Source organism: Pelophylax lessonae (genome assembly GCF_965119305.1).
Source record: "Pelophylax lessonae genome assembly, chromosome: 1".
NCBI lineage: Eukaryota > Metazoa > Chordata > Amphibia > Anura > Ranidae > Pelophylax > Pelophylax lessonae.
The window spans coordinates 503,593,318-503,605,479 of NC_138768.1; positions in this window are offsets into that span (position 1 = coordinate 503,593,318).

Consider the following 12,162-nt stretch of genomic DNA (forward strand, 5'->3'; position numbering starts at 1 on the left):
GGTGTTGTGTGCGAAGTGGGGTTCGCCAGATGTGGACCTGTTCGCGGCTCGTCTAAACAACGTGGCAAGGACGCGCGATCCTCGGGCAGACGCGTTAGTGGCGTCCTGGCATCAGTATCGTCTGATGTATGCCTTTCCACCGATTCAGCTGCTGTCCAGGTTTCTTCGCAGGTTGGCCGTGGAACCGCACACTGTGATTCTGGTGGCGCCAGACTTGCCTCGCCGGTCTTGGTACGCAGACCTCGTGAATCTGGCGGTCGACGCTCTGTGGCGTCTACCTCTTCGAGAAGATCTCCTGTCTCAAGGGCCGATATTCCATCCTGCTTTAGTCGCTGGCTTTGACGGCCTGGCTGTTGAAAACCAGGTGTTGACAGATAGGGGTCTCTCCCCTGAGGTCATTCCCACTTTGATCAAGGCTAGGAAAGCCTCTTCGGGGAAGGTTTTACTATCGTACTTGGAAGGCGTATTTTGCCTGGTGTGAGTCCAGGGAGTATTCTCCTCGCTCATACTCGGTATCGAGAGTGTTGGCTTTCCTTCAAACGGGCGTGGACCAGCGTTTGGCGTTGGCCACGATTAAGGGTCAGATTTCTTTGCTGGCCGTTCTCTTTCAACGCCCTGTGGCGTCTAATTCTTTGGTTAGCTCCTTTTCTTCAAGGGGTGCGACACCTGGTCCCTCCCTAGGAGGGAGCCTTTGCCTCCATGGGACTTGAACCTTGTTCTGTCCATGTTGCAACATGCTCCTTTTGAAAAGATCAGGGAGATCTCGTTACCTCTGTTGTCCAAGAAGGTTGCGTTTTTGGTGGCGATCACTTCAGCTCGCAGAGTGTCGGAGCTGGCAGCCTTGTCCTGCAACTCTCCATATTTGGTGATTCACTTGGATAAGGTGGTCTTGCGACCTAACCCGTCTTTTCTTCCGAAGAGGATCTCGGAATTTCACCTCAATGAGGACATTGTCTTTCCTTCGCTTTGCGTGAGGCCAAAACATCCGAAGGAGGTGGCTTTACATTCCTTGGATGTTGTTCGGGCGATCAGGGTTTACCTGTTGTCGACTAAATCCTTTCGCAAGTCGGATTCCCTATTCGTCCTTCCTGAGGGACCTCGGAAGGGCATGGCGGCGTCGGCTTCTTCCATCGCCAAATGGATCAGGCAGACCATTGAGCAGGCCTATGCTTTGAAGGGGAAGGTTCCTCCCGTACCTGTGAAGGCGCACTCTACCAGATCTCCGAGTACGTCTTGGGCCTGTCATCATCCGTCCTTTGTGGCCCAGGTGTGTAAGGCGGCGACTTGGTCGTCAGTTCACACCTTCTCCAAATTCTACAAGGTGGATGTTCAGGCATCGGCGGATGCTTCCTTTGGCTGCAAAGTTCTTAGTGCGGCAGTGCCTTAGGGTCCCTTGTTTTGGGTCCTCGGCTGTTGGGATGTCTTTATCCCTAGGTTACTTGTTTTCCTGGGTTGTTGCTCCTGTTGAGCACATTTTTTTCCTGTTGCCCAGTTGGTTTTCTTACTTTGGTAAGGTTCCTTTTTCTCTGATGTGGGTACTGCGTTGCTTTAGGTGCGGCTGCGTTTTTCCCACCCCTCATGTCTGCACTGCTATGGGACGTCCCCATTAGTGATGAATATGAAGTGGCGGCGACTGTCGGAGGACGTAAGAGAAAACTGAATTTTTGTAAAATCTTACCTGTAAAATTCCTTTCTCTGAGTCCTCCGACAGTCGCCGCCCCGCCCCTCTTTTGGGGTTGGTTTATGTACTCTACTGCTATGCTACTGAAACTGAGTTGGGAATGCAGGAAGCAGGGAGGTATTGACTGAGGGGACCACCCCCTAGGGGTGGGATATGCTAAAAGCTTTGATATTAACAAATTTTGTTGCCTAGCTACTCCTGCGGAGCAAAGGTCAATCACCCCCATTAGTGATGAATATGAAGTGGCGGCGACTGTCGGAGGACTCAGAGAAAAGGATTTTACAAAAATTCAGTTTTCCCTTTCCCAAATGCTTTGATGATATTATTAAAGACGAGTGGGCTCATCCAAAACGACCCCCTGGGATCCCTAAACGGATTTCTAGGCGATACCCGTTTGAAGAGTCCCTCCTTAAAAAATGGACGCTGCCACCTATGGTGGATCCACCGGTTTCCAGACTAAAGCCACAGTTATCCCGGTGGAGGATTCCCCGTCCTCTCGGGATCCAGTTGACCGTAGGGCGGAATCTGTGTCCCGTTCCATATTCTCCCTGGCAGGATCGGCCCTAAGGCCAGTGTTTACCATTGCTCTGGTTTCACATCCATTGATGGAATGGGCCAAGGTATTACGCCATGACCTGGAGGGGAGAAGTCTCCCTCCTGCCGTGCCAGAGTTGCTGGAGCAAATAGTGCAGGGGCTACAGTTTGTTTGTGATGCCGCACTGGATGCTGCCCCATTGCTGGGCCGTGTGTCGATCTCGGCGGTGGTCCTCCGGCGCATGCTATGGTTAAAGTGCTGGTCGGAGGATCAGGCTTCCAAAAAAGCATTCACTGATCTCCCCTTTCAGGGGGATCGCCTGTTTGTTTGGTGCTACTTTGGATGAGATTATTAAGGATCTCACTGGGGGCAAGAGCACCTTTCTACCACAGGCTAATAAAGGTAAGGAACCTCGTCGCAGACAGGGACCTTCCTTTACAGCTCACAAGAAATTTTTTCGCTCCTCCGGGGCGGGCGATAAGGCAAAGTCCTCCAAAGCCCCCCCCCCCCCCCCGGGGGGTTTCAAGAGACCCTGGTCTGGTAAGCAAAAATCCGGTCCTTCCAGACCTGAGGATAAGACCGCTTCAGCCTGAAGGTGCGCCCCCACCCAGATCAAGGGTGGGGGGGGGGGATGTCTTCGCCGGTTCCTGGACCCGTGGCTCTACAGTATTCAAGACAAATGGGTTCACGAGGTCATACGGTCGGAACACAAGATCGAGTTGCGATCGCTTCTACCGGTGCGGTTCTTCCCTTCCAATATGCGACTGTCCCCGAATCGCCTAATGGCTCTGTTGGGGGCAGTGCAGCACTGGATGCAAAGGGCGCCCATAGAGGGTGCCTATCTTCACGTTCCCATTTACGCAGGACACCAGCGGTATCTGCGCTTTGCGGTGGGAGCGGACCATTATCAGTTTGTGGCGTTACCCTTTGGTCTCGCCTCTGCTTTCCGGGTCTTCACAAAAGTTTGGGCCCCAGTCCTGGCGTTGTTGCGGCAGCGGGGCATATCGGTCCTGGGCTACCTGGATGACCTCCTCTTCTGTGTGGAGTCTCCGCAGGCTCAGTGTCATACGCGGACTCTCCAAAAGGAGATTCTTCTCAAATGGAACTGGAAATCCGATATCCTGGACAATCGGATCCGGCTGAGCGAGCGGACCAGGTAGTTTCTGGTTTGGGGGCCTCGGTCTCCGATGCTCAGTCAGGGGAAGCCCTTTTTTCCGAAAGTATCCAGGTTATCGATAAATGTGTTGGAACTGAAAGCGATCAGGTTTTGCCTGGTTCACCGGACCGAGCATTTTCAGGGCTTTCAGTCGGACAATGCCACGGCCGTGGCCTATGTCAATCAAGGGGACACCAAGAGTGTTCTGGCGGCCGTGGAAGTGGCCGGCAGGTTTTCGGCGGAACAGTTTGTTACGGCTCTTTCTGCAGTTTACGTTCTGGGTGTGGAAAATTGACAGGCGGACATTCTCAGCTGTCAGACCCTGGATCAAGGGGAATGGCCTCCTCAGACAGAGTTGTTTCACCAGTTGTGCCTTCATTGGGGCACCCCGGACGTGGATCTGTTGGCATCTCGGCGCAACAGAAAGGTGCAGAGGGTTGTAGCCCGCGATCCTCTGGTGGACGCCGCAGACGCACTGAATACTCTGTGGGGGCAGTACCAGCTGCTGTATGCCTTTCCTCCTCTCAAGTTGTCACCGAAACTTCTTCACAGGATAGAGGCGGAGGGAATTCCAGTCATCCTTGTGACTCCGGATTGGCCTCATCGGGCCTGATATGCCGACGTGGTCAAGCTGGTCGCAGATGCTCCTTGGCGACTTCCTCTCAGGGAGGATCTGCCGTCTCAGGGACCGATCGTCCATCCTGCTTTACGATCGCTGGCTTTGACGGCTTGGCTGTTGAGAACCAGGTGCTGAAGGACAGGGGTTTGTCTGCTTCAGTTATCCTTACTCTGATTAAAGCGAGGAAAGCGACTTCCAGAAAGGTCTATCATTGCACATGGAAGTCTTGTATCACGTGGTGTGAATCCCTTGGGTTTCCTCCACATTCTTACTCGGTGGCTCAGATATTGGCTTTTCTGCAACGGGGGGTTGAGCAGAAACTGGCCTTGAGCACTATCAAGGGTCAGGTCTCAGCATTGGCAATCTTCTTCCAGAGGCCACTGGCTACTCATTCCTTGGTGCTGAGTTTCATCCAGGGGGTGCGGCTCCTGGCTCCTCTGGTGCGCGCGCCCTTGGATCTTAATTTGGTGTTGTCGGTTCTCCAGAAACCTCCCTTTTGAAAACATTAGGGAGATTCCCTTGCTTACCTTATCCCAGAAGGTAGCCTTTTTGGTGGCTATCACTTCTGCACGCAGGGTGTCGGAATTGGCCGCATTGTCCTGTCGTTCCCCATATCTGGTGGTTCTTTGTCCGAATCCATCCTTCCTTCCTAAGGTGGTTTCAGAGTTTCATTTGAATGAGGATATTGTGTTACCTTCCCTGTGTCCTAAGCCCAGTCATCCTCGGGAGTTTGCATTACACTCCCTGGATGTGGTTCGGGCGATCAGGATGTACTTGGCTACTACTGACTCTTTTCGTAAGGCCGATTCACTTTTTGTGATCATGAATGGCCCTAGAAAGGGGTTGCCTGTGTCTGCCGCGACTATCTCCAGATGGATCAGACAGACGGTGGTCCAGGCTTATTCTATTAAGGGTCGGGTTCCTCCGTTCCCTGTTAAGGCACACTCTACTCGGGCTCTTCCTGGGCCTTCCGCCATCAGGTGTCGGTGCTTCAGGTTTGCAAGGCGGCTACCTGGTAGTCGGTTCATACCTTTACAAAATTTTATAAAGTTGATGTGCTGGCATCGGCGGATGCCTCCTTTTGGCTGCAAGGTTCTGCAGGCTGCTGTTTGAGGGGACCGTTTGGTCTACCTGGGGGGTCTTTTGTTTTTTTCAGTTGGGTCTCATCCTTTTGTTCGATGAGTCCTTGATGCTTCTGGTTGGCTCCGGTTGGGCCTTCTGGATTGGATTTTTATTTCTGTTATCCCACCCCTCATTTGTGGCACTGCTTTGGGACGTCCCTACTGATATTAATCAAGAAGTCTGCATCTGTCAATGAGCGACAGAGAAAATTGGATTTTTGACTTACCGTAAAATCCTTTTCTCTTAAGCTCATTGACAGACGCAGGACCCGCCCCTCTATTTTTGAGTTGGTTTGAGTTGAATTCTCTGACACTGCTTTGTTACATAACTGACATCCTGTAGCAGGGAGAGAGGATATACCCCCTGGGACTGCCCATAAGGTGTGGCCAGAACTTTTTTCCTGCCTAGTGTCCTACTCCTGTAGGGGGCAGTATATCCCTACTGATATTAATCAAGAAGTCTGCGTCTGTCAATGAGCTTAAGAGAAAAGGATTTTACGGTAAGTCAAAAATCCAATTTTTCCAGTACTTCCTGTTCCTTAACCCCCCCCCCACCTCACATCTGACACACTACCATTTATGGTCAAGTACTTCCTGTTCCTCACCCCCCCCCCCCCACCACCTAGGTTCCTTTTAACACTTCTATTTAAATCAACCTCACATCCCCCCCCACAGAGTGTGCAACCATATGGTCTTTCAGAGAAGAGAAATGTACACAGCTGTGTACGGTTATTTCACTGTAAGTCACAAAAAAGTTCAGAATAATGTTCATTTCAGGTTCTAAAAAATATTAGACTTCAATATTTCTATTACATTTCCCCTTTAAGTTCATTCTTGAACTTATGATTTTGGTACCCACCCACAACAGCCTAGAAGGTCCAACCCCCCCCGCCCCCCCTTCCACCACCACTGCCCCCTCCACTTTTCTTGAACATGACGAAACTCAACATAGACTTGAGACTGAGAAGCCATAGAAATCCTGGTGTCTGAGAACTTGCATTTGGACCATGAGTGCATGTGCATTGATGTTTACTCACTCCTCTGCCTTGGAAGAGTGGAACGCCAACATCGATGATGGGATCCTGGCATCTTTTAGCCCCGTAACAATGGAATGCTGTGCGAAGTTTGCAAAGATTGGAGCAGACTGTGACATGGCACTTTTCAACATGGTTAAGGAAAGTCCAGTCTTGCACCTTTGGCTAAAGCTATGGCATGGTGGTCATTGTTGCTTCTTCAGGTGGTGGAAGGGAAGGTCTCCGGACCGTCGTGCATGAATACAAAAAGAAAAGGGAGAAAGTCACAGTAGTTATTGGGGTCAAGATTGATGCAGTTGTGTGGTCAGTAAGAATTATTACTTATAAGAGTTATAATATTTGACAGGTAAAGTTCAAGTTAAAGCAGTAGGCCGACTGAGGGATGTAAAATATAATAACATAAGACCTGGATTTACAGGGATACCCTGGTTTTAATGGTGGTTGTTCTGTGGGTCCCCTCCTGACTCTTGAAGCAGAGTCGGGAAGAATATCATAATTCACAACAAAAAAATATGACTGGTGTCTTAGTTATCTTAATTACATTATCTAAGAAAATAGAAGAGATAAATCAAAAGAACAACTTAGCGAGCATAATATTAAATTAGGAAAGGTAAGAAAAAGATAGGTAAGTAATGAAAATGAACAAGAATGTTTATACAAATAAAAAAATATAAAAAAAAGTGTTTTTTAAAAAACTACAGATCTAATGCTGCTCCAACTAGATTTTTATTTAACACATTTAATTTTGAATAGTTAGAGCACTAAATCTGTATTAAAAGAAAAAAAAAAAAGAAAAACACTAATGCATAGTTGCCCTGAAAACTATTGTTGACTGCACTGAAAAAGGGGAAAAAAACTAAAACACTGCAGTAATTACTGCACAAAAAGGGCAACTCCTCTCCAGCACTAGTGATTAACAGGTGAACAGGATCACTGTTACTATAAGTTTGCAAGTCCAGGTACAAAAAAAAAAATGTAATATTAAAAAGAAGAGAATAAAACCACTGTTACCAAAAAAACTTTTAGAATTTAGTCAAACCCCACTGCACTTTATCACTCCAATTTAGAGGCTTCTCCCTAAAAACAAAAGAAAAATTAAAAAACGTAACTTGTTTTTCCCTGTAACTTTATATTGTTTTTGGGTCCTCTATTCAATTCTAATAACGCATGGCAGAAACTGTTGGCGCTATCCCAATCCTGTTGCCCAAGGTCTAAGCACCAAACTTTTAACTCTGCCCCAAATCCCAGAGGAAGTTTCTGTAGGTGTAAGGGGTTGTCAGGTTTGATGTAAAGCCTTTTCTCTGGGGTTCTAGGGGTACGTCCTGCCGTGCCTGCTATATCCATGCCAAGGGCACGAGAAGATGTACAATAGATCTGAGGTAGTGCACCGCGCTGAGTACAATTTAACCTGATGTTGAACATAGTGCACCACTAGACATTTGATAGCAGCACCAGTGCCCTGGTCTCAAGTCTTTTTAACTTTGCTTAGGACAGATTGGGACAATACCTCGGCATCCATTAGACATGACCCCTACTGTGCCAGCATTGCTGACTCATGATTCTGTCCTGTTCCCTTTTGACATAGCACAACACCTTCCTTTCTCCAGCACCCATCAGCATCAATCATCTGAGGTTGTCCGGACTCACAACCCCAGAGTCCATTATGTCCTTATGGATTATAACACTGTAGAGTCTGATAGGATAGTACACTTATTGACCAAGGTATACGCATGATGTTCAGTCCCTGCAATCAGGGATGAGAACAGTGCAAATCTGGTTTTGACAGCCATGGAACTGAGTCCTCCACCAATCCATATGACTCATAGTAAACTTGGATACTACCCCCATCTGCCTGTCATTGCAAAGTAGAAATTGGCCCACTGAGAACAAGGCAATCACCTCTCCTGGGTCCTGGAACACCTCTCTGTACCTGGCCGCTGGACAGAGTAAGTGGGATTTCCTAACCCCTTCACCAACATGCATCGCAAGACTTTCCAGTGTGTTCCTGAGTACCTTCAGGTCGATAGTGTTTAAAGCACCCAGTGCCATGCCCCCAGCGCCTGCAGTCTCCATTAAACCTCTCTCTAACCACATAACGAGCGCCCACCGCAGATATACTGCGGCAGGCAGCCGCTGCTGGGCAAAGTGACGTAGGGGTGCGTCACTCGCTCAGCTGCCTGTAGGGGGGGCGAGCGCGCGCCGCCGAAGGCGCACTCCCACCCCCGCTTGTTCACAGGCACCCCCACGTGAGCAACCGTTGGCTCCGATGTCCGCTGGTCACTCGCAATCTCCCGTAGGAGAGGGAGAAAGGCAGACGACTAATGTAAACACAGCCGTCTCTCATTCTCCCTGATGTAAGTACAGAGACTATACGATCCTGCTATGTAGGATCGTATGTCTCTGTGGTTACATCACAAGCCACGCCCCCCACAGTTAGAATCACGCCCCTAGGGACACACTTAACCCCTTGTTCACCAATAAAGTTAACCCCTTCCCTGCCAGTGTCATTTTTACAGTAACAATGCATATTTATAGCACTGATTACTGTAGTAATGTCACTGGTACTCCCCAAAGTGTCAAAAATGTCAGTCAGGGGTCCGATCTGTCCGCCGCAATGTCGCAGTCCCGCAAAAAAAAAATTGCAGATCGCCGCCATTACTAGTAAAAAAAAAAAAAACAATAAAAATGACATCTTTCCCGTAGTTAGTAAATGCAATAACTTTTGCGCAAACCAATCAAAATACGCGTATTGCGATTTATTTATTTTTTTGAGAATTTCATATAAAAAAATTAGAAAAATACTGTTATTTTTTTCAAAATTGTCGCTCTTTTTTTTGTTTATAGCGCAAAAAATAAAAATCGCACAGGTGATCAAATACCACCAAAAGAAAGCTCTGTTTGTGGGGAAAAAAAGGACGTCAATTGTGTTTGGGTACAGCTTCGCACGACCGTGCAATTTTCCGTTAAATTTACGCAGTGCCGAATCGCAAAATAGGCCCTGGTCTTTGAGCAGCCAAATCTTCCGGGGCTTAAGTGGTTAATCTAACTATAGGAATAGTCTGAATACCCGGATTGAAATGAACCTTTCAACATGTACACCTGATTCTTTACAAAGGCTGCACACCTTATAACCCATTTATCAATCCGGTAATTAGACAATGTTATCCTTCACCCATACAACATACAACTGCCTGCACTATTCTATCCGAATAGCCTCACAAGGATGGCAGGAGCATAGTACAGCACTGGGGTGCTGGTCTTACTGGCATGCAGGGCACAGAATACTAGTAAAGGTACACTAGGAGTCTAGGACAGGAAGGGCACCTATAGGCATCAACTGAGGAGAATACAGCAGGCCCACCCGTATAACGAAAGTGAGGACCCTTGGAAAGGCAAAGTCACAGATTCCAAAGCTGGCTACACACCATAAAATTTATATACAAATTTGCTGTACTATGCTTCTTCAGATTCACCAAAACCATATAATACGAAGTTAGACCTAAACACCTTCAAATTGTATGCAATCAGGCAGGCTCTTGTACTACATATCTGAAGGAAAATCCAAAGGAAATTGAACAACAAAAATTGCATAGTGTGTTTCTAGCTCAAGGAACTTCTGCTACTGGGCACAGATGGCCAATAACAAATAGCCACGTAAAAACAGACAGATAGGAAACTTTAAGAGCAGATAGTTGCACAGTGTCACTGGGCAGGAAATGAGGCTTGAAATACACTTGGGGACACACAGAGAGATTGTTAGGAACAAAGTCACTTTAGTCCAACGCACTGAGGCAACGAGCGAAGTTTGAAAAGACAGGAGTGGCTGGGTGTGTGGCTAATTGAATTAAAGCGGAGTTCCGGCCACAAAATCGACATAATCGAGTTTGGGCCATCTGCTTGCTATTGGTCACCTGAAAAATAAAGGGATAGTTACGATTTTTTATTTACTTACCTTGTTATTGAAGAAAAATATACTCACCTTTCTTCCACTTCCTCCCTCCGCGGCCCGTGCCGTCACTTCCTCTTTGCATTGATTCCTGGGAGCTGAACGTCAACGCTCCCAGGAATCAATGCGCCTGCACCAGCCCCGCACTTCACTTCCGGTGCGGCGCCTCATTCCCTGCTAAACAGCTTCTGGGCATGCCCAGAAGCTGTGGAGGGATGACGCGCCCGCATCGGAAGTGACGAGCGGGACCGGTGCAGGCGCATTCTGGGAGAAGAGGACGCGCTGGCTTCAGCTGCCCACATTCGAGATGGGAGCGCTGGAGAAGAAATTTTCAAGGTAAGTATTTCTTCTAAAAGGTAAGTGTGACTCTGGACAGTATAGAGGCTATCCATTGTGGAATGTACTAGCCCGGATGTATTTTTATTGAAAAAAAAATTTTGTGGCCGGAACTCCGCTTTAACAGGGGGTTGTGTGTGTGTGTGTGTGTGTGTATATATATATATAAAATATATATGTGCATGTGTGTATATATTATATGTGCATATATATAGTGTGTGATGGGTTCATATGGGACAGGCCAGTGACAAGTCTATTTAACACATCAAAAAGTAAGTAAGGTAAGGCCACATTGGCATTTGGGAATAGATATTTATCTAATTGGGCATTTCAAAGGGGACTTGTTGACCAGAACAGAGACTGACCAAGCCAGGTTGACCTTTACATATCGAAGGGGCAGATAATGACCCTGTGCTATGTTAATTTTAATAAAAGACCACCTCAGCATTTAAGAGCCAACCTAATTAGTAGTCAAAGAAAGCAAATTAGGACATTTCCTGAAGGGTTTTATGACTGCAGTTGTCCATAGCCAAAAGGGGCATTAACCACCCAGAAAGTCAAAAGTAGATCAAAGGCCTAATAAAACTTGCCAATCAAATTGCTTATCCTGGTCACCAATGAGAAAAAAAAAGTGTATTCGAATTGGGTTGTTTTTGGCTAAGTTATGGCAGGAGAAGCTGGGTTCTCTGAAGGTGAAAGAAATGTCCTGTCATCCGTCTTGTATGTACCTCTGTTGTCTGTGTGAAGTCTCAATAAATGCATCTCTCTGGGAGAACTGGGTTGTTGCAAGAATAACTTGCATTATAGTAATAATTAATTAATACTACCATTACTATTATATCACTACTATTTCCTCATTCTCAGCCTGTATGGACGCATTCTTTAGTTTAGGATTTTGTAATGGGACCCATGATCTAGGCTGTTCGTACTAGGCTGTTACATCTAGGCCACGTTGCAAAGTGTGTGGAGTACACTTCAAAATCACGTCTCGTCCTATATGGATTTGTTTCACTACTTTTTCAATGGGACTTGAAAGACAGAATCGAGCTCTGTGGCCAAATAGTCCACATGCATAACATTTTATCTTATCTAAAGTTGTACAGCATCTCTGTACATAATGCTTTGTTTTAGATGACTGAGAATGTTCGATGGCTACAACTGGAAAGGCTCCAACTTGATTAGAAGCTTTTTTTTTTGTTACTTTACAAGATATAGGGGCAATTTTGAAAGAACTCCTACCTTCCATGGATTTATTCCTATTGGTACATACATTAGGTGTGGATGTCCCACTGAATTTAGACATAACCAAATCAGTTTGTTTGTTATCCACTCTTTTTGAAAACTGAGCAAGCTGCTCCTGGCAGCTGACAGATAATGATTTTACTTCACTTTCTATCTGATCTAATAATTGTGTCTTTTCAGTATACCATTTTATTTCTTTTTGTTCCGCAATCTCCTTCATTCTCAACAGCATGCATACCACATTCGCCATTCTCACTTTCTTGCCTTTCTTAGATGGCGGTTTATTCTTCATATTATCATTTTGTACATCACATTGTTTTACTAGATCATTAAATTGATGAATCAATACATTTTCTTTGCACCTTTTAAAACTGACACTTGCATGTCGCCTAAGAAAATCTTCAATGACCTCCATTGATATGTTAATTATGTTCACACTGGAGCTTGCCTAACCAGCCTGCACACACACACACACGCAAACACAGCTGTTCG